The following is a 27,658-nucleotide window of genomic DNA, read 5'->3' as shown; positions in this document are numbered from 1 at the left end:
TACATAACCTTACAAAAACAGGAAAATGGATATTATTATTATTATTATCCTTATTTTACAAATGAGAAAATCTAAGGCAGAGAGGGTAACTCAGCTAGTAAATCTAAAACCAGATTTGATTTCAGCTCTTCTTGATTCTAGGTCCAGTGCTCGCTCTATCTAATGTGACAAATTCTCATGGTTTTGGATTTCAAATTTGGTCTATAAGGTTTTAACATAGAAACTATTTCAGCATTCTAATGTTATAAATTCTGGAGGAAAAATTTAAAAGAATTAAATGAAATTTGAGAGAAGAGGAGAGACAAAGATATAAACACACACATACAGAGACAGAGAAAGAAACAACTCATTTCATTTAAACTGTCAGGAAGTTTATCTTTGTTGTCAAACTCTGCCTCTGTAAATTCAATCTAATATTTCATATGCCAAGTGCAACAAGTCACAGAAATCTATCTTGAGTGAGCAATTTTAAAACCAATTTCACAAAGGTAAAACTCTATTAATTAACAGAGAGAAATCTTAATTACTGAGTCTCATTTTTGAAAAACTTTCTTGTGTCCACCTTCACATGCTCAAGAATCCCCTGCACAATGTTACCAGAAAGTCATCACCTACCTTTTACTTGATTATTTCCATTGAAAAAAAACAATTATACTTTTGCATAACTGATTTCATTATTGAATAATTCTATTTATCAGGAAGCTTTTCTTTAAGTCAAGACAAAATCTTTCTACTTCTGTTTTCTGAAGGCCAAGCAGAAAATGCATCAAGTCCATCCCTGTACTTGTGAACTTCATAGCATAGTAGATTAGGTACTGAACTAGACCTTAGAAAGAACTGTATTCAATTCCTTCCTTAGATATTTACAAGCTATATGACCCTAATTAGGTAATTTAACTTGTCTGTGCCTCAGATTTCTCATAATCAACTGGAAAATTAGAGCATTAGACTTAATGGTCCTTAAGGTTATTTCTAGCTCTAAATTGATTATTTTTCAACTAGATTAAAAAAACAAAAGAAAACATGAATTCCATAAGAACACACACAAAAGTACAAGCATTATGGTTAAGACAATACTTAAAATGATTTTTAAAATGTTGTTAGGTGTTTCCAAATTATAGCTAAAAAATTTTAATATTTTTGTTAAAAAAAAAAAAGCTTGGTTTCCAAATTCTCTTCCTCTCTGCAGCCCCTTTCCCTCCTTAAGAAGACATGCTAAATGATTTCAATTATGTTGCAAGAGAAGACATTAAAAAACCTCCAAACCATAAAAATGATGTTCAAAAAGTATGCTTCCATCTGCATTCAGAGTTCATCGTTTGATTCTGGAAGTAGATAGCATTTTATCGTGGTTCTTTTGGAATTATTTTTGATCATTGTCTTGATCAGAGGATTGAAGTTTTTCAGAGTTAACTATCCTTATAATCTGCTCACTTCACTATGTAAGAGTTCATATCAATATTCTCATGGGTATTTGTTGTTGTTCTTTGTTTTTTTTTGGGGGGGAACCATTCTTCTGGTCATTTCTTTTACCACAGTGGTATTCCATCACAAACTTGTTCAGCCACTTTTCAGTTGATGAACTTCCCCTCAATTTCTAAATTTTCCCACCACAAAAAGGCTACTATAAATATTTAATACAAATATATCCTTTTCCTTTTTCTTTGATATTTTTAGGGTACTGCTTTTAGTTGTATTATAGGGACGAAGGATATGCAGTTTTGTAGCCTGTTGGGCTTAATTTCAAATTGCTCCCCTAGGAGGGTGGATTAGTTTATTCCTCCACCAACAGAATATTAGCATCTCAATTTTTCCTCATCGTCTCAAACATGTGTCATTTTCCTTTTCTATCATTTAATTTGGATTTCTCTAATCAGATGTTACTTAGAGATTTTTTTTAATGTCCCTATTAACAGTTTTGATTTCTTCTTTTCCACTTATCAACCAGGGACTGGCTCTTATTATTATAAATTTGACTCAGTCCCTTTTTAATCTGAGAAATGAAATCTTAACAGATAAACTTGTAATATTTTTTATTCTAATTTTGAATGTACTTTTGTTGTACAAAAGCTTGCTCATTTCATGTAATCAAAAGGTTCTATTTTACTTCTTGTAATCTGCTCTTTTGCTCTGGTCATAAATTGCATATAGAATAGTTAGGTAGTACAGTAGATAGAGCATTGACCTTGGAGTCAGGAGGACAGAAGTTTGAACCTGAGCTCTGTCACTTAACTCTGGTTGCCTTACAACCAGAGTCATCTCAGGTTGACTGATTTATATCTGGTCCTTGCCCAGATGGCTCTGGAGGAGAAAGTGAGGTTGATGACTTAGCACAGCACACCCTCACTCAAATCCAATTTATGTGCTAGTCATGGCCTCACTTCCTTGATGTCTTCTTCAAGAATGAAGGACAAAAACATCATCATCATCAAACTGCATACAGGTTTCTTAAGAGATAAGATGATTTAGTACTCCTATTTCTTTGAGGTCTTGAGACATTTTGTTGTAAACCTCACTGTCAAAGTATTTAGTGTAGTTAATGAAGCTAAAGTAGATTTTTTTTTTTTTATTTCGGGAACTAACTTGCTTTCTTTAAAATCCATCAAATGTTGGCAATTTGGTCTTTAGTTCCTTTTTGTAAATGAAAACCAGACCTACACTTCTGGTAATTCTTGTTTCACATATTACAGAAACATCACCTGTGGAATCTTAACCATAACCCTGTTGATGTTTGAAAGAAGCGTAAATGTGGTGATCTGAGCTCTGGCCTCTTCAGTAGGAATTCTTGAAATTACTCTATTTTATTGACCATTAATTCCCCCCCCCCCCCCCCCGAAGCATTACACTCAGCTTTTCTGTTTAGGTTATTCTTGTTTATCATCTCAGCTCTTTTATTTTCCTGGAATATAATATTACAAAGACTAATTCTTTATGTGGTAGATGCTAAATCTCGTGTGATCCTGACTTCACTACATTTGAATGGTTTCTTTCTTATTGATTGAAGTATTTTCTTCTTGACCTAAGAACACTGAAATTTTGCTTTAATATTTCTGGGACTTCTCATTCTTCGATCTTTTTCAGTTGATGATCAGTCTGTTCTTTCAATCTTTATTTCACCCTCTGAATTTAAGATATTGAGGCAATATACTTGATAATTTCTTAAAATATGATGTCTAGACTCTTTCTTGGATTTCAGTTAATCCAATAATTGATACATTATCTCTCTATTACCTTTCCAAGTCAACTATTTTATCAATAGTTCTTATTTTCTTCTATTTGTTATTCTTTTGACTTTGTTTTACTGTCTCTTAATGTCTCACAGAGTCAGTAACTTCCTCTTGCCCAATTCTAATGTTCAAATAAATATTTTCTTCAGTGAGCTTTTATACCTCTTTTTTTTTTCATTTGGTCAATTCATTTTAAAGGTATTATTTTCTCCAGTAATTTTTCTAGCTCTGTTATAAAGCTATTGTCTTTATGTATTTTCTTCCTTTGCTTTCATTTCTCTTTTTTTGGTTTTATTTGCGGGGGGGGGGGGCAGTTCAAGGCAATGGGATTAAGTGACTTGCTCAAGGTCACAAAGATAGGTAATTGTTAAGTGTCTGAGGTTGGATTTAAACTCAGGTCCTCTTCACTCCAGGATTATGCTCTATCTACTGTTCTCCCTACCTGCCCCTGCATTACTATTTTCAAAGCTAGTTCTGTAGTGGGTTGGAAACAAAAGGGTTTCCAAGATGATGTGTTCTGTGGAGAGGTGTGATGACTACTCCCTTGGTCTACATCCTAGTTCTTACTCAGGAAAGATCCCTGATCCCAATGGGATTATAATCAATATTGTTCTGAGAGTCCCTGTTCCTTTAGAATTGAAAATGATATTATTCCTCAAGATTCCTGATTCTTTGGGACTAGAAGTCATACTGCCCCTCAGGGGCTTCTACTCTCTATTGCCCCAAAGTGCATTTCTTTGTCTTTGAACTATGACTCAAAGGCAGTGGAGTTGCCAAACAGCATCTGGTTCTGAGTTTAGTGCTAGCACGGAGGTACCCTCAAATGTTGGGTTTTTTCCCCTGACTACTTATGCAATTGCTTTACTATCTCTGACTTGAGAGCTCCCAAAGCTGCTGTTGCTGCTTCTGTCTCCACAGCCTAGGACCCTCTCCCCCCCATTAGTGCTTCATCCACATGGATTTAGAGTGAACCTCCTCCCCCAGGTTAAAGATCCAACTTTCCAACTTTAATTGTTTTCTACTGGAAAAATATCTTATTCTGGATTTTTGTTTACTCTGGCATTCTAGAATTCAATTTGTGCAATGATTTTTTATATTGTTTAGAAGATAATTTTGGAAGAGTTTTGCTCTGTGCTTTCTCTACTCTGTCATCTTGTCTCCACCCCCAAAGTCCAAGACAATAATTATCCAAATAATTTAATGAATTACTTGAAATCATGGTTCAGGAATTTAGTGGATAGAAGGCTCTTCGACTTTGTAGTCAGGTAGGTACAGCCTGGATTCAATACTGCCTCAAAAACGTAATAGCTCTTTAACCTTGGACAATCTACCTTCGCTGAGCCTTAAATTTCCAATCTGTAAATAGAAAATTAGAGTAGATTCCCTTTGAGGTCCTTTCAACTTCAAAATCTGTGACAGCATAAAACTTTGATAATCTAAGGAACTTGCCCCAGGCAACACCTAGTATATAATTTTGAGTTGGTGATCTAAATTAATAGAAGGAATATATATATATATATATATATATATATATATATATATATATACATATATATATATATATGTACACCAAGGAAATCAATCATGGATGTACATTAAAACAGAAGCTGAGTTTTAAAATATTAAAGCTTAAAATTGCACTATTTCTTTTGGGATATCTTGTAATAGTGAATAGCAATGCAGCATATTGTATTGCCTCATGAATTAATATCTCAGTGAATCAATAATCTCTTGATTATCTTTGTTTCAGGGTAAAGGACTAACACTTCCAGTTAGCCTTTGTAATACAAGATAAACCAAGAAATAGAACAGCTTGTCTTCATTGAGATCTTTGTGTACCCTTTTATGTGTACCTTTTATTTTAAGAAAAGATTAAAAGGCCTCTTTACAAAATGGTTGAACAATAGCCCAAGACTTAAATACATGTGAGAAGCTTTGATATTTCTCCCAGTCTTCATTTCTCATTAAAGAATATGCACATTCTAACCTTTACAATCATTTTACACTTAAGTTTTGGAATGAAAGGAATTGGAAACATGCATAGGAGTACAATGATTAAACCTAAACAATCACTAAATTATTGAGATCACATGACTTGCCAGCTTTCTTAAATTGTTATTCAACATCAGATGCTTCTGTCATAAAAGCCTCCAAATTGTCAGATAAGATTTTGCCTAGGGGAAATACAGAGTGTCCCAAAGGTATTGGTGCAGGTTTAAGCTTTAATAGCTTAAGCTTCAATAGCTTAAAACTCTACTAAGTCTTTTGGGACACCCTGTAGAAGTGGTAACTTCTTTTAATGAATGGAAATGAAATGATTCCCTAAAGAATAGAAGCAGATTCACTGAATATAAGAATAACTAACCAAAAATAACTGATTAGGATGGGCCTGAATCAGACAGCCTCTTTCTTCATTGTAGCAAAGATAGAGATGGGCTTTTGGATGCACACTTATTATTACAAGCATAAATTAGATCATCTCTCTGATGAGGGCTTTTACAATCAAGTTTTCTTTTCATGTCAATGCATAAGGAATCCTTTCTTCAGAATGGAATGCAATTACCTTATAGATTTCAAAGAAATTTAGTTTCTTGAGTTCATTACTAAAAGTAAAGTTGTAGAACAGATAAAAAAAACTTTCATTTCCATTCTTGGGGCACATAACCAATTCAATATCTCATTATAACAACACATTATTCATTGATTAGATGATAAATTGACAATCTCTTAATCTCTTTCAACTTGTCAGACTTTTTTTCTTCTTTCTTAGATTGCTGTAATGAGTTACTAAGTTATCTGTCTCCAATTTCACCACTCTTTAATACATCTTTCCAATTACTGCTCATATTATTTTCATTTTTTTAAGAATGATTTTATTTATTTTGAGTTTTACAGTTTTCCCCCCATTCTTGCTTCTCTCCCCCCACCCTCCACAGAAGGCATTCTGTTAGTCTTTACATTGGTTTCATGTTATACATTAATCTCAGTTGAATGTGATGACAGAGAAATCATATCCTTATGGAAGAAAAATAAAGTATGAGATAGTAAAATTACTTAATAGTATAATGGGTTTTTTTCTAATTTGACAGTAGTAGTCTTTGGTCTTTGTTCAAATTCTATAATTCCTTTGCTAGATACAGATGGTATTCTCCATTGCACATAGCCCAAAATTTTCCCTGGTTATTGCACTGCAGGGAAGAGCAGGTCCATCCAGGTTGATCATCATCCCCTGTTGCTGTTAGGGTGCACAGTGTTTTTCTGGTTCTGATCATCTTACTCAACATCAGTTCATGCAAATCCTTCCAGGCTTCCCTGAATTCCCATCCCTCCTGATTTCTAATAGAAAAATAGTGTTCCATGACATATATGTACTACAGTTTGTTAGGCCATTCCCCAATTAAAGGATATTCACTCAATTTCCAATTTTTTGCCATGACAAATAGAGCTGCTATAAATATGTTTGTACATGTGATGTTTTTACCCTTTTTTCATAATCTCTTCAGGGTGTGGACCCAGTAGTGGCATTGCTGGGTCAAAGGGTATGCACATTTTTGCTGCCCTTTGGGCAAAACCCCAAATTTCTCTCCAGAAAGGTTGGATGAGTTTGCAGCTCCACCAACAATGTATTAGTGTCCCAGATTTCCCCCATCCCTTCCAACACTGATCATTGCCTTTTCCAGACATATTGGCTAGTCTGAGACGTGTGAGATGGTATCTCAGAGATGCTTTAATTTGCATTTCTCTAATAAATAATGATTTGGAACAATTTTTCATACGACTATGGATCACTTTGATTTCCTCAGCTGAAAATTGCCTTTGCATAAACTTTGACCATTTGTCAATTGGACAATGGTTTTTTTTTAAATTTGGCTCAGTTCTCTGTATATTTTAGAAATGAGTCTTTTGACAGAAATACTATTTGCAAAAATTGTTTCCCAATTCACTACGTTTCTTTTGATCTTGGCTACAGTGTTTTTTTTTCTGTGCAAAAGCTTTTTAATTTAATGTAATCAAAATTATCTGGTTTATTTTGAATGATGCTCTGGTTATCTCTTCCTTGGTCATAAACTGTTTCCCTTTCCATAGATCTGACAGTTAAACTACTTCTTGATCTTCTAGTTTGCTTATAATATTGTTTTTTTATGTCAAAATCTTGTATCCTTTGGATCTTATCTTAGTGTAGGGTGTGAGGTGTTGGTCTAATCTAAGTTTCTTCAATACTAACTTACAATTTCCCAACAGTTTTTATGGAAGAGCAAGTTTTTATCCCAATAGCTGGACTCTTATGGTTTATCAAACAGCAGAATACTGTAATCATTTCCTGCTTTTGCACTTAGCCTATTCCACTGATCCATGACTCTCTTTCTTAGTCAATCCCAGGCAGTTTTGATGACTAATTCTTTATAATATAATTTTAAATCTGGTAAGGTTAAGCCACCTTCTTTTGCACTTTTTTTTATTGAATCCCTGGAAATTCTTGACTTTTTATTTCTCCATATAAATTTACTTACAATTTTTTCTAACTCATTAAAGTAGGTTTTTGGGATTTTGATTGGTACGGCACTAAACAAGTAGTTTAGTTTTGGTAGAATTATCGTTTTTATTGTATTAGCTAGGCCTATCCATGAACAGTTGATGTTTGCCCAGGTATTTAAATCTGATTTTATTTGCATGAGAAGAATTTTGTAATTGTTTTCAAAGAGTTTTTGAGTCTGCCTTGGCAGGTAGACTCCCAGTTATTTTATTTTGTCTGAGGTTACTTTAAGTGGGATTTCTCTTTCTAGCTCTTTCTGCTGTATCTTATATTAGTCATATATATATATATATATATATATATATATATATATATATATATATATGAATGTTGAGGATTTATGAGGGTTTATTTTATATCCTGCTACTTTGCTAAAGTTTCTAGTTATTTCTAGTAGTTTTTTTTTAGATGATTTTTTGGGATTCTCTAGATATACCATCATGTCATCTGCAAAGAGTAAGTTTTGTCTCCTCATTCACCATTCTAATTCATTCAATTTCTTTTTCTTCTCTTATTGCTGAGGCTAACATTTCTAATACGATATTGAATAGTAATGGTGATAATGGGCATCCTTGTTTCACCCCTGATTTTATTGGGAATGACTGAAGCATATAATGCTTGTTGATGGTTTCAGTTAAATACTGCTTATTATTCTAAGGAACAAACCATTTATTCCTATACTCTCTAATATTTTTATTAGTTAATTGATGCTGTATTTTGTCAAAAGCTTTTTCAGCATCTATTGATATGATCATATGATTTCTGATAGGTTTGTTATTGATATAATTAATTATATTAAGTTTTCCTATTATTGAACCAACCCTGCATTTCTGGGATAAATCCTACTTGATCATAATGTATTATCCTAGTGATAATTTGTTGTAATCATTTTGTTAAGATATTATTTAAGATTTTTGAATATATATTCAGGGAAATAGTTCTATACTTTTCTTTCTCTGTTTTAACTCTTCCTGGTTTAGGTATCAGCACTATATCGGTGTCCTAGAAAGAGTTAGGCAGAGTTTTATCTTCACCTATTTTTACAAAGAGTTTATATAGAATTGGAACCAATTGTTCTGCAAATTTTTAATAGAATTCACTTGTGAATCAATCTGTCCCTGGAGATTTTTTCTTAGGGAGCACAATAATGGCTTGCTGAATTTCTTTTTCTGAAAGTGTTATTTAGGTTTTTAATTTCCTCTTCATTTAATCTAGGCAACTTATATTTTTGTAAATATTCATCCATTTCATTTAGATTGTCAAATTTATTGGCATAGAACTGGGAAAAATAATTTCTGAATTATTACTTTAATTTCTTCCTCATTGGTGGAGAGTTTACCTTTTTCATTTATGATACTAGCAATTTGGTTTTCTTCTTTCTTTTTTAATCAAATTGACAAGAGGTTTATCAGATTGTTATCAGAGGTTTATTAAATTGCTAGTTTTCTTGCTTTTGATTTTATTAATTTCTCCTGTAATTTTTAGAATTCCTAATTGGGGTTTTTTAATTTGGTCTTTCTCTAATTAGTTGCATATTTAGTTCATTGATTTCTTCTCTTTCTAATTTATTAATGTAAGCATTGAAAGATATAATATATTCCCTGACAGCCACCTTGATTGTATCCCATAGGTTTTGGTATGTTGTATCATTATTGTCATTATCTAGTATGAAATAATTAATCCTTTCTATAATTTGATGCTTGATCCACTCATTCTTTAAAATGAGGTTATTTAGTTTCCAATTAGTTCTGTATCTGTATCTCCCTGGCCCAGTATTGCATATGATTTTTGTTGCATTATGATCTGAGAAAGATGTATTCATTATTTCTGCCTTTCTGCAATTGATCATTAAATTTTTATGTCCTAGTACATAGTCAATTTTTGCGTAAGTGAGATGTACTGAAGACAAAAAAGTATATTCCTTTCTATCCCCATTCGATTTCCTCCATAGGTCAATCATATATAGGTTTTCTAACAATCCATTTACTTCTTTAAGTTTCTTCTTGTTTATTTTATGATTCTATTTATCTAGATCTGAGAGTGGGAGTTTGAGGTCTCCCACTAGCAGAGTTTTGCTGTCTATGTCTTTCTGTAGCTCTTTCCACTTCTCCTCTTAGAATTTGGATCCTGTCCCATTGAGTACATACATATTTAGTATTGAAATTACTTTATTATCTATAGTACCCTTTAGTAGGATATAGTTTTCTTCCTTATCTCTTTTAAGGCTATCTATTTTTTCAGCTGCTTTGTCTAAGATACGGATTGTGATCCCTGCTTTTTTCACCTCAGCTAAAGTCAAATATATTTTGCTCTAGCCTTTTACCTTTACTTTATATGTATCTCTCTCTCTCTCTCTGCTTCAGATGAGTTTCTTGTAAGCAGCATATTGTAGGATTCTGGTTTTTAATCCACTCTGCTATTCACTTACATTTTAAGGGCAATAAAAAGTTAGTAATTATAACTTTGAATGTGAATGGGCGAGTTCATCCTATTCACATTCAAAGTTATAATTACTAACTTTTTATTGCCCTCCATACTGTCTTCCTTCTGTTTGTATTTTTTCTCTTTTTCACCTTTATCCATATTCCCCAGTGTTTTGTTTCTGAATACCACTACCTTCAGCGTGTTTACTCTCTTATATCAAACCCCCTCCCTTTTTTCCCCTTTCCCTTTTACCCTTCTTCCTTTCTTTCTGTTAGTTCCCCCTTTTCTTCCCCTTCCTGTAACCCCCTCTCCTTTTCCCCTTTTAATGCTTGAAAGTTAAGATAAGTGGTCTAAGTTAACTTTAAGCTGAGTCTGATAAGATGAAGATCCAGGTGGTTCTCACCCCCCTCCCTTCTTTCCCTCAATTACAATAGATCTTTTGTACCTCTTGATGTAATGAGATTTACCCCATTCTGTCTCCCTCCAATCGCCCTTCTCCTTACTGTTCCTCTGTACAAGGAGGGGTTGTTCTTAAATCATTCTGAGTCACAGAAAAGTTATGACTTACCATCACTTTTGGCTATGTATATTCTCTCTAATAGAGTTACAGTTCTCAAGAGTAATGAGAATCTTTCCCCCCAAAGTGGGTATATAGCCAGTTTCACCTTATTGTATAGCAGGTTGTGTGTTTTTTTTTAGGTTTTTCCAAGGCAAATGGGGTTAAATGGCTTGCCCAATGCCACACAGCTAGGTAATTATTAAGTGTCTGAGACCAGATTTGAACCCAGGTACTCCTGACTCCAGGGCTGGTGCTTGATTCACTGTGCCACCTAGCCACCCCAGGTTGTTTTTTTTAACCTTTCCATGTGTGTCTCCTAAGCCTCTTGCTTGATGTCCAAATGTTCTATTTAGTTCTGGTCTTTACATCATGAAATCTTGGAAGATTCCCATTTCATTAAATGTCCATCTGTTTTCTCTGGAAGAGAAGGCTCAGCTTTGCCGGGTAGTGGATTCTTGGCTGCATTCCAGGCTCCTTTGCTCTTCTTAATATCCTCATTTCAGGCCCTTTGATCCCTCAAATTCGCTGCAACCAGGTCCTGCATAATACTTACTGTAGCTCCTCATTATTTAAATTTTTTCTTTTTAGCTGCTTGCAGGATTTTTTCTTTTATCTGATAGTCCTGAAAATTTGGCCACAATATTCCTTGGTGTTTTCATTTTAGGATCTCTTTCCAGAGGGGATGGATGCATTCTTTCAATAACTATTTTTACCTTCCAGTACCATGATATCAGGGCAATTTTCCATCACTAAATCGTTTTATATTAAGTCCAGGAATTTTTTTTCTTAAATGTTTTCAGGAAGGCATATAATTCTCAGATTCTCCCTTCTTGACCTGTTCTTGAGGTCAGTGGTTTTTGCTGATGAGCTGTTTTATACTTTTTTCTATTTTTTTTCGAACTTTTGGTTTTGTTTAACACCATCTTGTTGTTTCATGAAGTCATTAGTTTCCACCAATTCATTTTTTTTAATAGAGGAGAAGATTTTTCTTCATTTATCTTTTGCAGGTTCTTTTCCATTTGGTCCATTCTATTTTTGAAAGACTTTTCTATTTGCCCAAATATAGTTTTGAGAGAATCGTTTCCTTTTTGCATTTGCCCAATTGAGGATTTGAGAGAATAATTTTTTTTTGCATTTGCCCAATTGAAGATTTGAGAGAATTATTCTCATTTTGTATTTGTCTAATTGTGTTTTCTAAGGATTGGTTTTCCTGTTGCATGATGTTAATTTTCTCTTGAGTCTCTTTTCCCAATTTTTCCATTTGATTTTTAAACTCCTTCCTGATTTCTTCAAGAAAGTTTTTCTGGGCTGGAGACCAATTCATATTCTCCTCAACAGTGCTAGATCTCTCTGGGTTAGAATCTGTCTCTTCTAAGTATTTCTCCATTGGCCCACCTTTTATTTAGCCTTATTTCATCTTGTGGGGGAGGGAGCTGGCTCTCAGAGGTTTGCTTGAGGCTTTGTTCACTTGGTTTAGTAATTCCAGGGGCCAGCCAGTAGGGGTGCTGGTTGCCTTTTCTGTAGTGAGGTTTTCAGCAGCAGGGTCTGAGTTGACCTTGAACACTGGGCTGGGTCCTGGGGGAGGGAATTAATCTCTTTCTGTTGGGTGAACTATGTTGCCCTGAGGGTGGTGGTGGTTTGGGGGTTTGTTTATTGTTTGTTTTGGGCAAAGGGCTCTGCTGAAAGTATGGACCTCAGGTCCCTAGCTCAGCTGGTTGTTCTGCAGGTGTTCTCTGAGAATCTGTGCTGGAACTCACCCTCCCTCCCCCAGGCCAAAGACTGTGCTGCTAAAGTTGGCTATTGTTGCTAGCCTTAAGTCCAAATCAGAAACATTTTGTTTTGCCCTAAATTTATATGCATTAATAGATGTTTATGCAAGCAAATATAGGCCCATATATATATGTGTATACACACATATATTGCTAATAACAAGCTACCAAAAGAAAAAAAAAAGAAAATACTTGGTTATTATTTAATTTTAGAAAATATTCTATTAAGAAAATTCTTTTTTAAAAGATTAAACATCTGAAAGCAGAGGTCACTTTTTCTATATGTTGGTGGTTATTTGTAATGCAGAAGTAAGTTTTGAGAGACATGTTTTGATATTTATATTGCAAATTAACTACAAATTAAATCTTTTGGAAAACATTAAAGATATAATTAATGTTAAATATTACAATCTGTTAGAGAAACATTCAGTAACAAACTAGCTATTTTCCCAAGAATAATTTATGAATTTTTTTTTTACTGACAATATCAGCAAAACTTTCTTTTGTAGCATGCATTCTCTGATCTTCTCCAGGGCTAGGCTAGCAACAATAGCCTTCACTGATGAAGAGTATTAGCTTGGTGGTTGTAATTTTTCTCTAAACCCCACTAGTTGTGTTGCTTCCCCTCAATATCATGGGCCATTATTGAGTACACCAGTTCTATTTAATTACTTAGGACTGAGCTGCAATTACAAAGAAATATTTTCTTCAAAGATATAAGAACATACAAACATTTCCCCTAATTCCTCTAGCACATGCTCTTCCTTATATTTTTATCAGTCTCTCAGGGAGATTTCAAACTTACTCACTTATTACAAAGAATTTGTCCCACCAAGTTCATGTTTGGGTAAGTTTGGGTTTCCATTGAGCTGGTTTCTGAAGGATAGTTATGAAGATTGCTCTTTGTTCATGCTGTACTGATTGAAATAATTGCCATGGTTTCCAATTCTCCATTCTCGTGGCTTACTCTACCATGAAAAATCCATTTCTTTCCTTGACCTCTCAATAAAGGAATCACTAAATTGCCCAGATGTAAAGGAAACAAAGAACCTGTGTCTGATGTTGAAGGGGCTTTTTGATTGCCCTGAAAACCAATCAGACTCACCCTGTCCCTGTCACCCCTAAATGCTAAGGTGACCACAATCAAAGAAGTTAAGTTATCACCATCACACAACTAATAAGTTTCAGAAGTAGTTTCATAGGTCTGGTTGAAAGATATGGGCAAGTTTAGTCTGGAGAAGTAAATATATTGGGCAAACATGACTACCTTTAAATCTTTGAAAGACTGGACTTTGGAAGAGAAGTAGGACATATTTTTCTTGACCTCAGAGAAAGAACTATGAGCAATGGGTGGTAATCATCTGAGAGGCTAATACAGGCTTGAAATAAGGAGGAAAAACAAAATAAAAAATTTTCTTAACAATTAAAACTATCCAAAGGAAGAGCTGACTGCCATGAAACGTTGCTGGTTCCTTCTCATTAGAAATTTTCATGTAAATAACTAGAAGATCGTGTGTATACTGCATGTTTAGAGTAAAAAATTTTTTGATCAAATACTGGTTGAAATAGATGAGAAATAAGGGTTATTGTAATCTAGGAACCTTTGTGATTTTTGAGATTTGAGAGCATGAAAGGTGAGATATTTAGATGGTCTGTCTCTACCTACCCACATACTGTGTCCCAATATATCCTATGTACCTTCTCCACCCACAAGATAGACATACATCTTCTCTTATATGACTTGACCTGTAACTCTGGCATGATGAGAAATGATAAACATCTCGGAGGAGGTCAGTGCTCTGTACTCCGTCAATTAAAACAGGTAATTATTTGCTCCTGTCTAGGTAGAAATTCTATCAACAAGCTAGTGAAAGCCAAGTGTGATCTTTATCTCTGGACATTATTCCTATTTGTGTCTAATAATAAAAAGACATTCATTTTAATCAATAATCTCCTTCTTGTTAAATAATTTTTCTTTTTTTGCAGAATTAATTAGGGACAATCATATGCTGGAGTGAATCCCATAATCAAGTCCATTGTACACTGTTAGGTAATCAATAAGGTTTTTTTGTAGGTTTTTGCAAGGCAAATGGGGTTAAGTGGCTTGCCCAAGGCCACACAGCTAGTTAATTATTAAGTGTCTGAGGTCAGATTTGAACTCAGGTACTCCTGACTCCAGGGCCAGTGCTCTATCCACTGCACCACCTAGCTGCTCCATAATCAGTAAGATTTTGCTAATAATACCATTGTTTAATTTTATCAGTAATCAGAAATGGCTTAAATTTGAGATAATTTCCTTTTCATAAAACTCACTATCATTCTTTGAATTTAAGATAAGAAGACCTAATGCTTTTGGACTAAATGGAATTGGTTGTTACTACCTTGGATTAGGATATATGGAGGTATAGCAGCTGTTATGAATTATACAAAGGTTTTCATACCTACTGTCAACTTTATAATCTTATTTAGATTATATTTGAAAGCAATAACAAGTTATACATAGTAATTTTGCAGTTTCATGCGCAATCATCTTTTTGTTGTATTGTTATGGAAACTTGTTTTATTCCATAAATTAAAAATAAAATATATTAATGAATATAAAATAAATTAAAAGAGAGAGGAAGGAGCAGAGGATGTTGAGAGATGGGTTTTTGTTAAATAAAATATTAAATTAGAAAAACAAAATAAAGTGTCTCATTTGTTTGAAAAGTAGTCAGCAAAATTAATTAGATAAAGGACTATATAAGTTGTGTTGGTCTGCACAGTCAACATTTGCTAATAACAAGTTCAATTCAAGATATTGTGATAAATAGAAACACATTAGTTTTGGTCTACTGTTTGATAAATAGATAAAGAATTGATTAAATATTTACTAGATAGCATTAACTATGCTAAGGAGTAGGACTAATAATATGAACACTACAACCCCTATGTTCATGGAGCTTCATTTACCAGGGGCAACTCATGAAGGGGAGGTAGAAAAACGAAGTTTGAAGGATATTACCTAACAGGGTGGTACAGAAATGGTCAGCAAACGCTGCTGAGGTCTTGGGAAAAGATGAGGAAAAAACCAGAACTGGATTTCCAGAGGCAGAGACCAAGGAAGAGGCAGATGATGATGATGATGATGATTATTCTAATGTATGGAAGACAAAGGTTTAAACAATATCAGTGACCCTGTAAAGTCTCTTAAATAAAATAAACTTTGCTTAGCTTGGAATTATGAGTCCTCACTTTAGGATTCCACCCATTCTTAAGCATTATTTCATGTTATTCTTTCAGCACTCTTTATTTCAGTCAAACTAGACAGATCAGCTGATTTTCAAAATTGATACTATATCTCCTTCCTCTGTGCAGTTCTTAGACTTTTACACATGTTTTGAATGTATTCTGTTTTTTCAGAATAGAATTCAGAGCTTATTTCAAAATTTGGCTTAGGTGTCATCTTCTTCATGGAACCTTTTCTGATTTTCTCAGTTTTGGATGTTTACTATACATATTCATTCCCTCCTCCCCTCCCTTTCCCTCTCTCCTATGCAAAAGCACACATACAAACATATATACAAACACAATTCAAAAATTTCCCATCATATACTACATATACAATGCAGAGACATCAGAAAAAAGCATGCATACTCCTTTAGTTTTGCTTTTGAGTCACCATTACTGGCAAATCTTCCTGAAAATAGACTGGTTTACACATGTTGGTTATAACATATATAATGGTAAGATACAACTGGAAAACTAGTACTGCAGCATCAATAAATCAACTATCTTCTTTACAGTTTCTCTTATTTCTGATTTTAGTTTCCTTCCTTGGAATAGATTCAAATGTTGACAAATTCAATTTAGGTACAATAGTCTTTGACATTAGCCCATGAATTTGGTCATCATGTTTCTTGCTCTCTTTACTTACTGTCAACATTTTACAAGCATGCCTTTTCTTTCATCTTTATCTTACAAATGGTTCTTCATTGAAATGCACAAATATGACTGGACTGATTCTTAAAATTCTGGCTTCTTTTGCCCATAGTTCATTCAATACTGCCTTTGTTATAGAAAAAAAAAAATGTTTGATTTAGAATCAGAACTAGGTTTAAATTCTGGTTCTGCAACTTAGTTGAATTTGGTCATTGTTAAAGCAATAAAGGTCTCAGGTACCTTGTAAGATATATATTGTATGTTTGTGTGTTTAGAGGGGTTGGAAGTGGGACTCTATAACATTACGATTCCCTTTCACATCTTATGACTTTTATCTGGTTTTAGGATATTGCCCTAATCATAGCAATTAGTCTAACATTTAAGTCTTAGATGTGGGAAAGGTTTGAATTAGTTACTCGTTTCTGTTAAGTGTCCTCTACTTGACTATTAGGCAACACCTTAATTTCTGCTTTCAGCTTTTTTTAAAGGTATATAATACCATTTTATATGCTAGCTAAAATGTACTAAAAACATTCCTGTTTCATTATTATTAAAACAGATGCTGAAACAGCACTCCCTTTAGGACAGTGACTCTTTAGTGATAGTATGAATAATGAATGAATCCATTTAAAATAATAACTCAATTCAACAATTTATACAATAAAAAGTAAATAATAAAAGTAATTGTCATTGTTCTGTTGTTTCAAAGTTTACAAACAGTTTCAATGACCTCATTTGATCTTTGTGACACTTCTGTAAGATAAATATATATGTACACACACATAGCTAGCTAGCTAGCTATCTACCTACCTCACACACTTCCTAACTATGTGACCCTGGAGAAGTTAATTAATCTCTTTTTGTCTCAGTTTCCTCATCTGTAAAAGGGGTATTATAATAATAACACTTACCTTCCAGAGATTTTGTGAAGATCAAATGAGGTAATTATTATAAAAAGTTTAGCACAGTGCCTGGATCACAGTAAGAGCAGTATTAATGTTAGCTCTTTTTATCAATCTTCTGTACCTTCTGGTTTCAGTTTTATGGAACAAGATGCTCCTCCCAGATAAGGTTATCATTTCTAAATTCACCAGTGTGCTGCCAATGTAAGCCTTGGTTGATGCCACTTCTCTTAGCCTTCTCTCCCTTCTTCTCAGAGATAGGGAGGGGAAGTGGGCTGTGGTAGATTATCAAATTCTTCACATTGCTTTCCTTTATAAAGGGTAGAAACTGGACTCTCAGCTCATTTTACTTTGCCTTTGTTGTCCTGCCTAGTTTCAGTTCCATAGAACAAGATAGCAGAAGTCTCCTCTCCTTCTGCCTCCATTAGATTAGCACAATTCCTAATACACAGCAGGTGCTTAATATTTGCTGAACTGCTTCATCAGCATCATCATAAATGTTATGAAAGATGAACCCTGACATAGTTTCTATTTTCAAGGAGATTATAATTTTTGAGTGTTGTCATGAATTAACCCATAATGTCATGACAAAGGTAAAGTATGTGTAAAAGGTTGATTTTTTTTTTGCTAAAGAAAAGTGTCAAAGAAACACTTGATTTCTTTCCAAACACAGCTGGACTTATTAAGACTTTATTTTGCTCTCAAGAGCAAACTTTTCTTTTGTAAATCTTCAAACTACTTAACATTCATTAAAATAAGCTGCCACAAATATCAATATTTATGTAACAATGGGAACTTTTTAGATAAATTAATTTTCACCATTTGAAACTTCCATTGAAAGTAGTAGGTCCAAAACAGTTGAGTTCTCTAAAAAAACCTATTGATCTTCCTTAGGCTAATGATAATAAAAACCTTGTTAAAATCCAATTTAAATTCTATATCCTGTATTTATGACTTTTATGATTATATCCTGGTAAAAAATGACCCTTTTGTTTTTCTCTTCATATAGCATTTATTATATTATGAACTATATTATAGATAATTTTGTATACGTACTATCTGCATTAAAACCAGAATAATTTCTTTTAATCACAAAATTAATGAACTACAAATATATCAATATAAATCAAATAAAAATAACTCATATTTATATAATGTGTTAAGGGATGCATCATACATCATATATACATATGTGTATCATATAACTTTATTTTTAAAATTTTCCTGTGATATAGATGCCTTTGTTATCCTCTATTTTACAAATAAGGAAATGGATTGACACAGTATCTTGTTGCTCAAGAATGCACAGCTAGTACATATCTGAGAGACAAGATCTGAATATAAATTTTCTGAAATCCAGAACTCTTTATTTACCATTTAATCAAATCTAACAGATGAGATTGTATATGAAACCTACTTTGTAATATGAAGTCTATATATTAAAAAAAGTTAAATATATCGTGACTTAAGTCTCCTGTTTGTATCTTATTTTGTACTATTGTTTTTTTGCAAGGAAATGGGATTAAGTGATTTGCCTAAAGTCACATAGCTAAGGCAATTATTAAGTGTCTGAGGCTGAATTTGAACACAGGTACTCTTGACTCCGGGATCAGTGCCCTATCCACTGCACCACATAGCTGCCCCATTCTCTCATTTTCTTGCTCCAAAACCTCCAATAATTAATTCTTATTCCTAGGAGAAAGTCCAAACTATTTTTTTTGCCTTTCAGTTCAATCCCTCTATAATTTGGTTCACTTTCTAGTCTTACTTTGGATTTTAGGATCATAGATTTAGAATTTAAGATATAACCATTTCATTTTATAGATTTTGAAATAAACTGTGAATAATCTAGGGTCAGCTAGATGGATAGAGCACTGACTCTGGAGTCAGGAGAACCTGAGTTCAGACACTTGATACATACTGTGTGATCTAGGACAAGTCACTTAACTCTGCTACTCCACAAAAACAAAACAACAAAAACAAAAAATCTAGGACAGTCAAATTACTTTGCTGTTACTTATTATTTCCTTTGTCTGCCTTAGGTATTACATTAGATTGCAAGGTTCTTAAAGGTAAGGGAAGAGAATGAAATAAACCCTTATTAAGCATTAACCATTTGCCAAATACTGTCCTAGGTGCTCTACAATTTATTTCATTTTATCCTCCCTACAATTCTGGGAGGCAGAAAATATTATTCTCTCTATCTTCCAGTTGAGGGAAAAGGGGCAAGGTTACACAGTTAATATGACTTAAAAATCATCTCTTTCTGATTCCAGGCCAGGTAACTATCCACTGTTCCACATAGATACAACAACTTTTTTGTATCCCCCTTTCCCCAATAGAGCAGGAATAAGGAAACTTTTTTTTTTTTTTGCCAAGGGTCATTTGGAAATTTATAACATCATTCATGGGCTATATTTGACCAAATACTCTTTTTTTTCTTTGTAAGGCAAATGGGGTTAAGTGGCTTGCCCAAGGCCACACAGCTAGGTAATGAATAAGTGTCTGAGGCTGGATTTGAACTCAGGCACTCCTGCCTCCAGGGCGGGAACTCTATCCACTGCACCATCTAGCCGCCCTTTGACTAAATATTTAATTAATTCAACCCTTAAAAAAACTCCTAGATTTATTCACTTTTGAGTCCCACCTGCAGTTGTCTTGGTAATGCCAGGCCAAGGTTCCTGGCCCCTACAATAGAGTGATAATCATATATAACCACAAGCATGATAGATCCAATTACTCTTTATTCCAGGCAAGAAGATATGCTTGAATGATTTACTCTCCTAAAGCATGAGGAAGAAAGACAATGACAATATCTTGGGGGTATGGCCAAAAGATACTTCTTCACAGACCATAAGATAAGTAGCATACCCTGACATCAGATAATAACTGACTGCAAAAAAAAAAAGAACAAATTATAGAGAAAACTAGATTTCCCCTGCAACACAGAATATTATGTTTCAATTTACTGAAAATAATATAACAGAAGATGAAATATCTATGGTATCTGTGAGGGTAAAGAACATTATTCATTTGTTTCCATTTTAAAGGAGCAGAAAGTCTTTTTTTAATACTTAATTTTGAATAAAAAAACAATATTCTCTTAATGTTGTTCTTTTTTTTTTTTGCTTGCTGTATATTAGTTGCATTCCAACACTGCTGTAATTATTATGTCAAAGTTGGTCAAAGGAAATGAATGAATGAATGAATTAAGCCTCTGTTAAGTGTTTATTATGGACAAAGCCCTCTGCATTTCGGTTTTGAAGGTCCTAGGACCTGAAATGTAACATTAATAGGCACTAGGTGATCAGGTTTGGCCATATCATTTTACTTGTGGGAAAACTAAAGCCCAGGATGAAATGGTAAAGAGGAGGTGATAAGAGCACTGACCTTGGAGTCAGGAGGACAGGAATTTGAATCCTGCCTCAGTCACTTCCTAGTTTTGTGTCCTTGGGCTAGTCACTTTATCCTGATTGCCTCTCCTCTAGGGCTATCTTTAGTTGTCCTGGTTCATATCTGGCCACTGGACCCAGATGACTGGAGAAGAAAGTGAGGCTGGTGACAGCACAAAGCCCCCTCACTTGAATCCAATTCATGTGCCTGTCATGGCATCACCTACCTGATGACATGGTAATCTTTGAGAATGAAGGACAAACATCAGGAAAGTCACAGCATTCGAAGCCAGATTTTGATTCTTTTCATTATATCTTGCTGTTTCCATGTTCTGCTGCACTAATGCTAGAGACAATTCAGTGTTTGAAACAAACTACCATGAATATCTCTCGATTTTTCTGAGCTGGCCAGGTAATACAATTTCTTGGAGTTTTGTAGACAGATAATAGTGTTTGGTATTTATAGGATTCCTTCTATAACTACAATACTGTTCATTTTTTCTTATCAGAGCAGTTTGTTTTCTGTCCCTGCTCCTGTTTCCCTTGAATTTTAGTAGTGAATATACTGACTTTGTTCTGCTTTTATTTCCTTTTATAGAATCATATTCCTCAACTTCAATTTATTTTTAGTTTAGATATTTTATGTGTCCATTCTCTTTAGAGATATAAAAGAAATATGCATTATTGACCAGGTAAAGCTATTAAGGTAACCATTTCGAAATTTCTTTTTTAAAACCTTGCCCAACTACAATGGTTCTTGTGGATTTAGGAAATTGTTCAAGTATAGAGTAATAAAGCTAGGAAATATTCGCATGCCAATTTATCTCTCTGCATGTAAATGACCATGATATGGAACATATAGCATATATAAACTGAGACTTTTTAAAAGTCACCTTTCCTTTCTCCCAACACAAGTGATGCATAAGAAAGGTCATGTTTTGCTCTGATCACTGAGTCATCTACAAATCTTTGGAACTTATGTGCATTAACTGTTCTTGGTTGGGATTTTTTTTCCTTCTCTGGAAGGAGATAGTAAGAGCATAAGAAGTATTCTGTGCAAGGAAACAGCTGATTAGATAGACTCCTAGACTTAGTCAAGAAGATCTGAGTCTGAATCCAGCCTCAGACTCACTAGTATTGTGACCCTGAATAGGGCACTTACTTAATCTCTAGAATGGAGGTAGGAATCTTTTACATAATATATATGAGGATCAAATCAGATGACACATGTAAGGCATTTTGTAAACCTGAGAGCTCTATATAAATGTCATGTTATCATAAGAAATAGGAGATAGAGGGGGCAGCTAGGTGGCGTAGTGGATAAAGCACCGGCCTTGGAGTCAGAAGTGCCTGGGTTCAAATCTGGTCTCAGACACTTAATAATTACCTAGCTGTGTAGCCTTGGGCAAGCCACGTAACCCCATTTGCCTTGAAAAAACCTAAAAAAAAAAGGAGATAGAATACTAGTCTTGCAGTAGGGAAGATCTTGAGTTCAAATCCTGCTTTAGATACTAGATGTATGATCCTGGGCAAATCATTTAATAACTTTAAACTTCAGTATCCCAATTTGACAAAAGCAGATTGTAAGAATCCAATAAAATAACATAAATGAAGAGCTCTATAAACCTTAAAATGCCAAATAAGTGATAATTGTAATAATAATAATCATTATAATTATTGTAATCATTCTGATTAATCTCAACTAGTAAACAAAACTAGTAGGAGTCAGAGAGATAGTAGATAGTTTTTCTGTTAGAATTTACTTTGATCAAAGTAGTGACTTGGAGAGAAAAATGCTACTCAATGGATTTTATTGATATATTTTGTTTTTATATTTCTTATATTTCTTCCTTTATCACTTGTGCAGCTGTTTCCGGGGAAAAATTTTTGAACAGGAGAAAAAAAATCAGTAAAACCAACTAACACAGAAAAATATATGGTATACAATGTTCCACACTCATGAAACCTTATATCTGCAAAGGAGCAGAGCTAAGTATATCCATGTCTCTTCTTTGGAGTCAAGCTTGTTCTTTATACTTTTGCAAAATTCAGTTTTGATTGTTCTCTTTTTCCCCCCTTACACATATATTTTCTTAACATTGCATTTAATTTTTTCTTAGTTTTATTTATTTTACTTTGATTCAGGTCATGTGAATCATTCTCTGCTTTATCATGTTTTTATCTATATTTATCATGTTTGTTACAAATCTTGCTCAAATGGCTTATATTCTAGGCCCTTAGGAAAGAAAGATGAAATCCTGCCTATAATTAGATAAGAGGATACCATATTGACATTATAAGTTAAGTAGTAAAAGAAATCAGAAAAAAATAGCCTAATAGTTTGTCAGAGGAAGGTTTTTGTTTATTTGTTTTTTTCTTACGGAAGTACTGAATATATTTATAATCAGAAAAATCAGTGAGATTGAAATGACTGAAGAAGCTAGAGTGAATAATTGATAATACATACTCTTTTTTGACTATTGAAATCTTACTAATGACAAGATAGTACTCAAATATGTCTTTCATAATAAAGCCTTTTCAAACCATCTCTTATTACTGCCATGTTCTCTGATCCTCTAGGGTGGGCCTGTATATCATTCATTTTTAATGACTCCTGTGACATCTTTTATTGTCTTGAATTATAATGTGAATTGTGAGAAGTTATTTAAGCTTTTACTTTTACGACTTTATTTTCAACCCAGTTGTAATTTTCTTGTCTTATCATGCATCTTTAGAGTTTTTCTTTTTTTACCTCTTCTAAATATCATGTTGACCCACAATCTAGCATACATAAAATAATTCAATTCAATAATTCGATAAGTATCTATTTTGTTTTTGTATTTTATTTTAATTTTTCAACTATGAGGGTTTTAAATTTATTTATTGATTTTAACAGACTTTTTTAAGTTGAATTCTGAGTTCAAACCCTCCCGCTCTTCCCCTATAGTTATTGAGAAGTCATTTACATTGAAATTATACAAAACATGTTTCCATATTAGTCTTGATGCAAAAACAAAGCAAGAAAAATAAAGTTATGCTTCAATCTCTACTCAGACTCCATCAGTTCTCTTTCTAGAGATGGAAAGGATAGCTTTTAAAATTTCTTCAGAGTTTTATTGGATTATTACATTGATCAGCCAAGTTAATTACAGTTTTCTCATCATGCAAATTTCTTGGTACTGTGTACAATGCTGCCCCAGTTTCGCTCAACTCAGTCTATTTCAATTCATATTCCTATGATTTTCTGAAACCATCCTGTTCAACATTTATCATAGCAAAATGGCATTCCATCACAATCATTTGTCTTTGTCATCACAATTTGTCTTTGTCATCACAAAAAGAATTGCTATGAATATTTTTGTGTATATATTTATATATATATATACATATTTATATATACATATGTGTTTGTGTGTATAAATATATATGCATATACATATACACATGCATAAATATATATATATATATATATATATGTGTGTGTGTGTGTGTGTGTGTGTGTGTGTGTGTCTTTTTTTTTTTCTTTGCCCTCTATGGGATAAAGAACAGGATTGCTGAATCAATGGGTAAATATAGTTTTTGAGCCTTTTGGATATAGTTCCAAATTGTTCTCCAGAATACATAAACCAGTTCACAATTCCATGAACAAACACTTAAATGTCCCAATTTTCCCTCAACCACTCAAATGTTTACAGTTGTCCTTTTCTGTTATGTTATCTAATGTGATAATTGTGAGGTGGTTCCCCAGAGTTTTATTTGTGTTTTTCTAATAAATAGTAATTTAGAGCATTTTGATTCTTCTGAAAGCTTTCTGTTCATACCATTTAAACATTTATGAATTAAGGGATGACTCATTCTAATCTTGGGTACATTAACTTTGTTTTCAGACCCTTTTTAATTTGATGTAATCAAAATTATTCATTTCACTTCATGTAATCCTTCCCTTATTCATAAATCTGATAGTAAAATTTTCCATGCTACCCTTATAAAATCTGCTTATTGCTTATAAATTGCTTATAAAATCTGAATTTATATCTAAATCATGTACTCATTTTTTATCTTTATCTGGTTTGTGATATGAAATGTTGGTCTATATCTTGTTTCTGACAAACTGCTTTTTTTCAGTTTTCCATTTTTTTAAAAAAATTCCCCCAAAGCTTTAGTCTTTGTTTTTTTATCAAACATTAGATTACTAAGGTCATTTATTACAATGTATTGTATTTGCATGATGGTTTTTAATATACAAGGCTGATGAGAGAAAAGAACAATGTATCGGGTCTGTAAAAGCTTTATAAAAGCAATATTTGATCCATGTCCTTTATGGTAGGTAGGAAATGGGGGTGGGGAGAAGGTTATCAGTTATTCCCTATTTCATCTTAAATCATTTCCTTTTTCTGGCTCCTTCTTCCTAAACTTTCTTAAGCATGCATTTAATGTCTTTTGTGTTTATTTGCCTTTCTTTATAAAGAAATTTAATTCTGGACAAAATTAGAATTACTGTATAATGTTAATGTAAGTTAAAAATAAAGACATCTTCATAGTTATTGAAGAATTATTTCCATCAAGTTAAAAAGCAACAAGCAATTAGAATTTGATTCAATTTGTTAAAAGAACTTAACAAGTCTTATGGGCCTATTTTAATATTTTACATTTATTTTTCCTTTATTGTGTTATCACTTTAAAGTATAGAAGATGAATTTCAAAGTAGGAAATCTCTGAATAAAGCTGTCAGGCAATATTTTGGAAAAAATATACCCAGAAGCAGGTCACTAAAGATGTTACTTTGTTGTCAAATATGAAGAATTTAATGCATATCTATCAACGAATCTAAACGTATTTATGTTTGTAAAGACAAGAATATACATAATATGATTCGAATTATCTGTTTTTCTTTAGAGTAACTGGTCTGCTTTTAACAGTATTCTCTTTCATGCAGTTATTGCTACAACCTGATGGAAATTTAAAGAGATTAAAATAAGGTAAATGACTATCTCAAAAAAAAACCCCAACAACTTGTGAGTCTGTTTATATACATATCTTTTATAAGTACATGGACTAAAGTAAAAGTGAAAGAAAAAAGAAAAAAAATGTTTTTTTAAGCATGAAAAAAAGGAACATTTGCATTATATCATTTCCCTAAATCCAAATCTGGATTGCTTTCCTAATTCTTTTTGATACATGAAAGAAGTAACAGATATGAGACAAATCTTCCTTTCCACACACCAATTAAATAGAATTCAACAGACATTTCTTCTAAACTTAAACTCCTACAGGATAATCAACAGGCATATAAAATAGATTTATGACAGGAAGAAACAGTTTTATGAGTTACTCCCAATTTAAGTGCCAAAAGAATAAAATTTTCCTATTTTTCTTTGCTTTTCTTTTAATTTCTTATATTTCCTATTTTTATAACTATAACACATAATATTATTGAGATAAATTTAATTGAGTTCTATCATATTCCATTTTCAATAAAAATATTTTGCTGATAACTAAGAAAGAAAGAGGGACAACAGAGAAAAAAATTTCTAATGAACAGTGATGAAAAAAATTTAAATAAAATACCACTAAAGAGATTAGGGCAATAAATCATAAAGACTATACACTATGACCAGGTAGATGTCATACCAGGAATATAAGGCTGGTTCAATATTAGGAAAATTAGCAGCATAATTGACCATATCATTTACAGAACAAACAAAAATCATGTTTATCTCAAAAGATGCAGGAAAAAAACTTTGGACAAAATATAATAAACATTCCTATAAAAAATTAGAGAAAATAGGAATAAATGGAGTTTTCCTGAGAAATAAGAAGTAATATCTATCTAAAATGATCAGCAAGCATTATCTGTAATAGAGATAAGCTAGAAACCTTCCCAAATAATATCAGTGTAAAGCAAGGAAGTCCATTATTATCATTATTACTCAATGTTTTTCAAGAATACTAACTATAGCAATAAGAGAAGAAAAAGAAACAGAAGGAATTAAATAGTCAATGAAGAAATGAAACTCTAATTCTTTAAAAATGATATGATAGTAAGCTTAGAGAATCCTAGAAAATCAACTTAAAACTATTTGAAATAATTAACAACTTTAGCAAAGTTGCAGGACATAAAATGAAACCATATAAAATACAAGTTTTTCTATGTAATACCAACAAAGCCCAGCAGTAAGAGATAGAGAAATTCCATTTAAAATAACTGTAGACAATATAAAATTCTTGGGAATTTACGTACCATACCAAACATAGGAACTATATGAACACAGCTACAAAATCCTCTTCACACAAATAAAGTCAGATCTAAGTAACTGGAGAAATATTAGTTGTTTATGGGTAGGCCAAGACAATATAATAAAAAATTCAAGTCTACCTGTTAATTTACTTATTCAGTGTTATACCAATCAATTTTAAATGATTGTACTGTTATTATATTTAATTGGCAAAAATAAAATGTGATATATTTATATATAATTATAAGAAATTGCCTGTTTAGTTAGTTGTTAGTTACCCTTGATCTTATTTGCTCTAAAACATATAAATTATATAAGGTAAATTTTTAAAGTGTTTTTTGTCTAAGGTAGTTGCTTATTTCTATAGCAAAAGTCTCTACATTTCTGTTAATTCCACATGTCTTTTGAGCCTTAATAAATTTTATATTTCTTGAATACAAGAAACAATTTTACTTCTTAATATCTACTCCATGAAGAAGAGCATTGGCATTATGCCTTCAAAAGTAAATAAACCTTTTAATGATTAATCATTTGTAACCAAGGTATTTTTTGAAACATCATTTACTAATATGCTTAAGTTCTAATGAGTATAGATATACAAATGCATTTTGTTTTTCCTTGAACATGCTGCAATATAGTGTGGAAGTAAAGATTATCTCAGCAAATTCAGGTCTCCAGTGGATTTGTCCACATT

At 32.8% G+C, this 27,658-nt stretch overlaps 1 protein-coding gene and 1 long non-coding RNA gene across 2 annotated transcripts in view; both read right to left on the bottom strand.

Annotated features, from left to right (window-relative positions):
• EDIL3 (EGF like repeats and discoidin domains 3) overlaps positions 1-27,658 on the bottom strand; it is a 629,614-nt gene that overhangs the window by 254,481 nt on the left and 347,475 nt on the right. The window lies entirely within an intron of this gene.
• LOC141502800 (uncharacterized) lies at positions 10,596-18,073 on the bottom strand. Its single transcript, XR_012472654.1, has 3 exons — positions 17,346-18,073; positions 15,518-15,649; positions 10,596-12,319 (listed from the first exon to the last, which is right to left on the bottom strand). It is a non-coding gene; the product is annotated as an uncharacterized LOC141502800 (long non-coding RNA).

The sequence above is a fragment of the Macrotis lagotis genome, chromosome X, assembly GCF_037893015.1.
Source record: "Macrotis lagotis isolate mMagLag1 chromosome X, bilby.v1.9.chrom.fasta, whole genome shotgun sequence".
Classification (NCBI taxonomy): Eukaryota; Metazoa; Chordata; class Mammalia; order Peramelemorphia; family Peramelidae; genus Macrotis; species Macrotis lagotis.
This window is presented reverse-complemented; position numbering and strand designations above follow the sequence as displayed.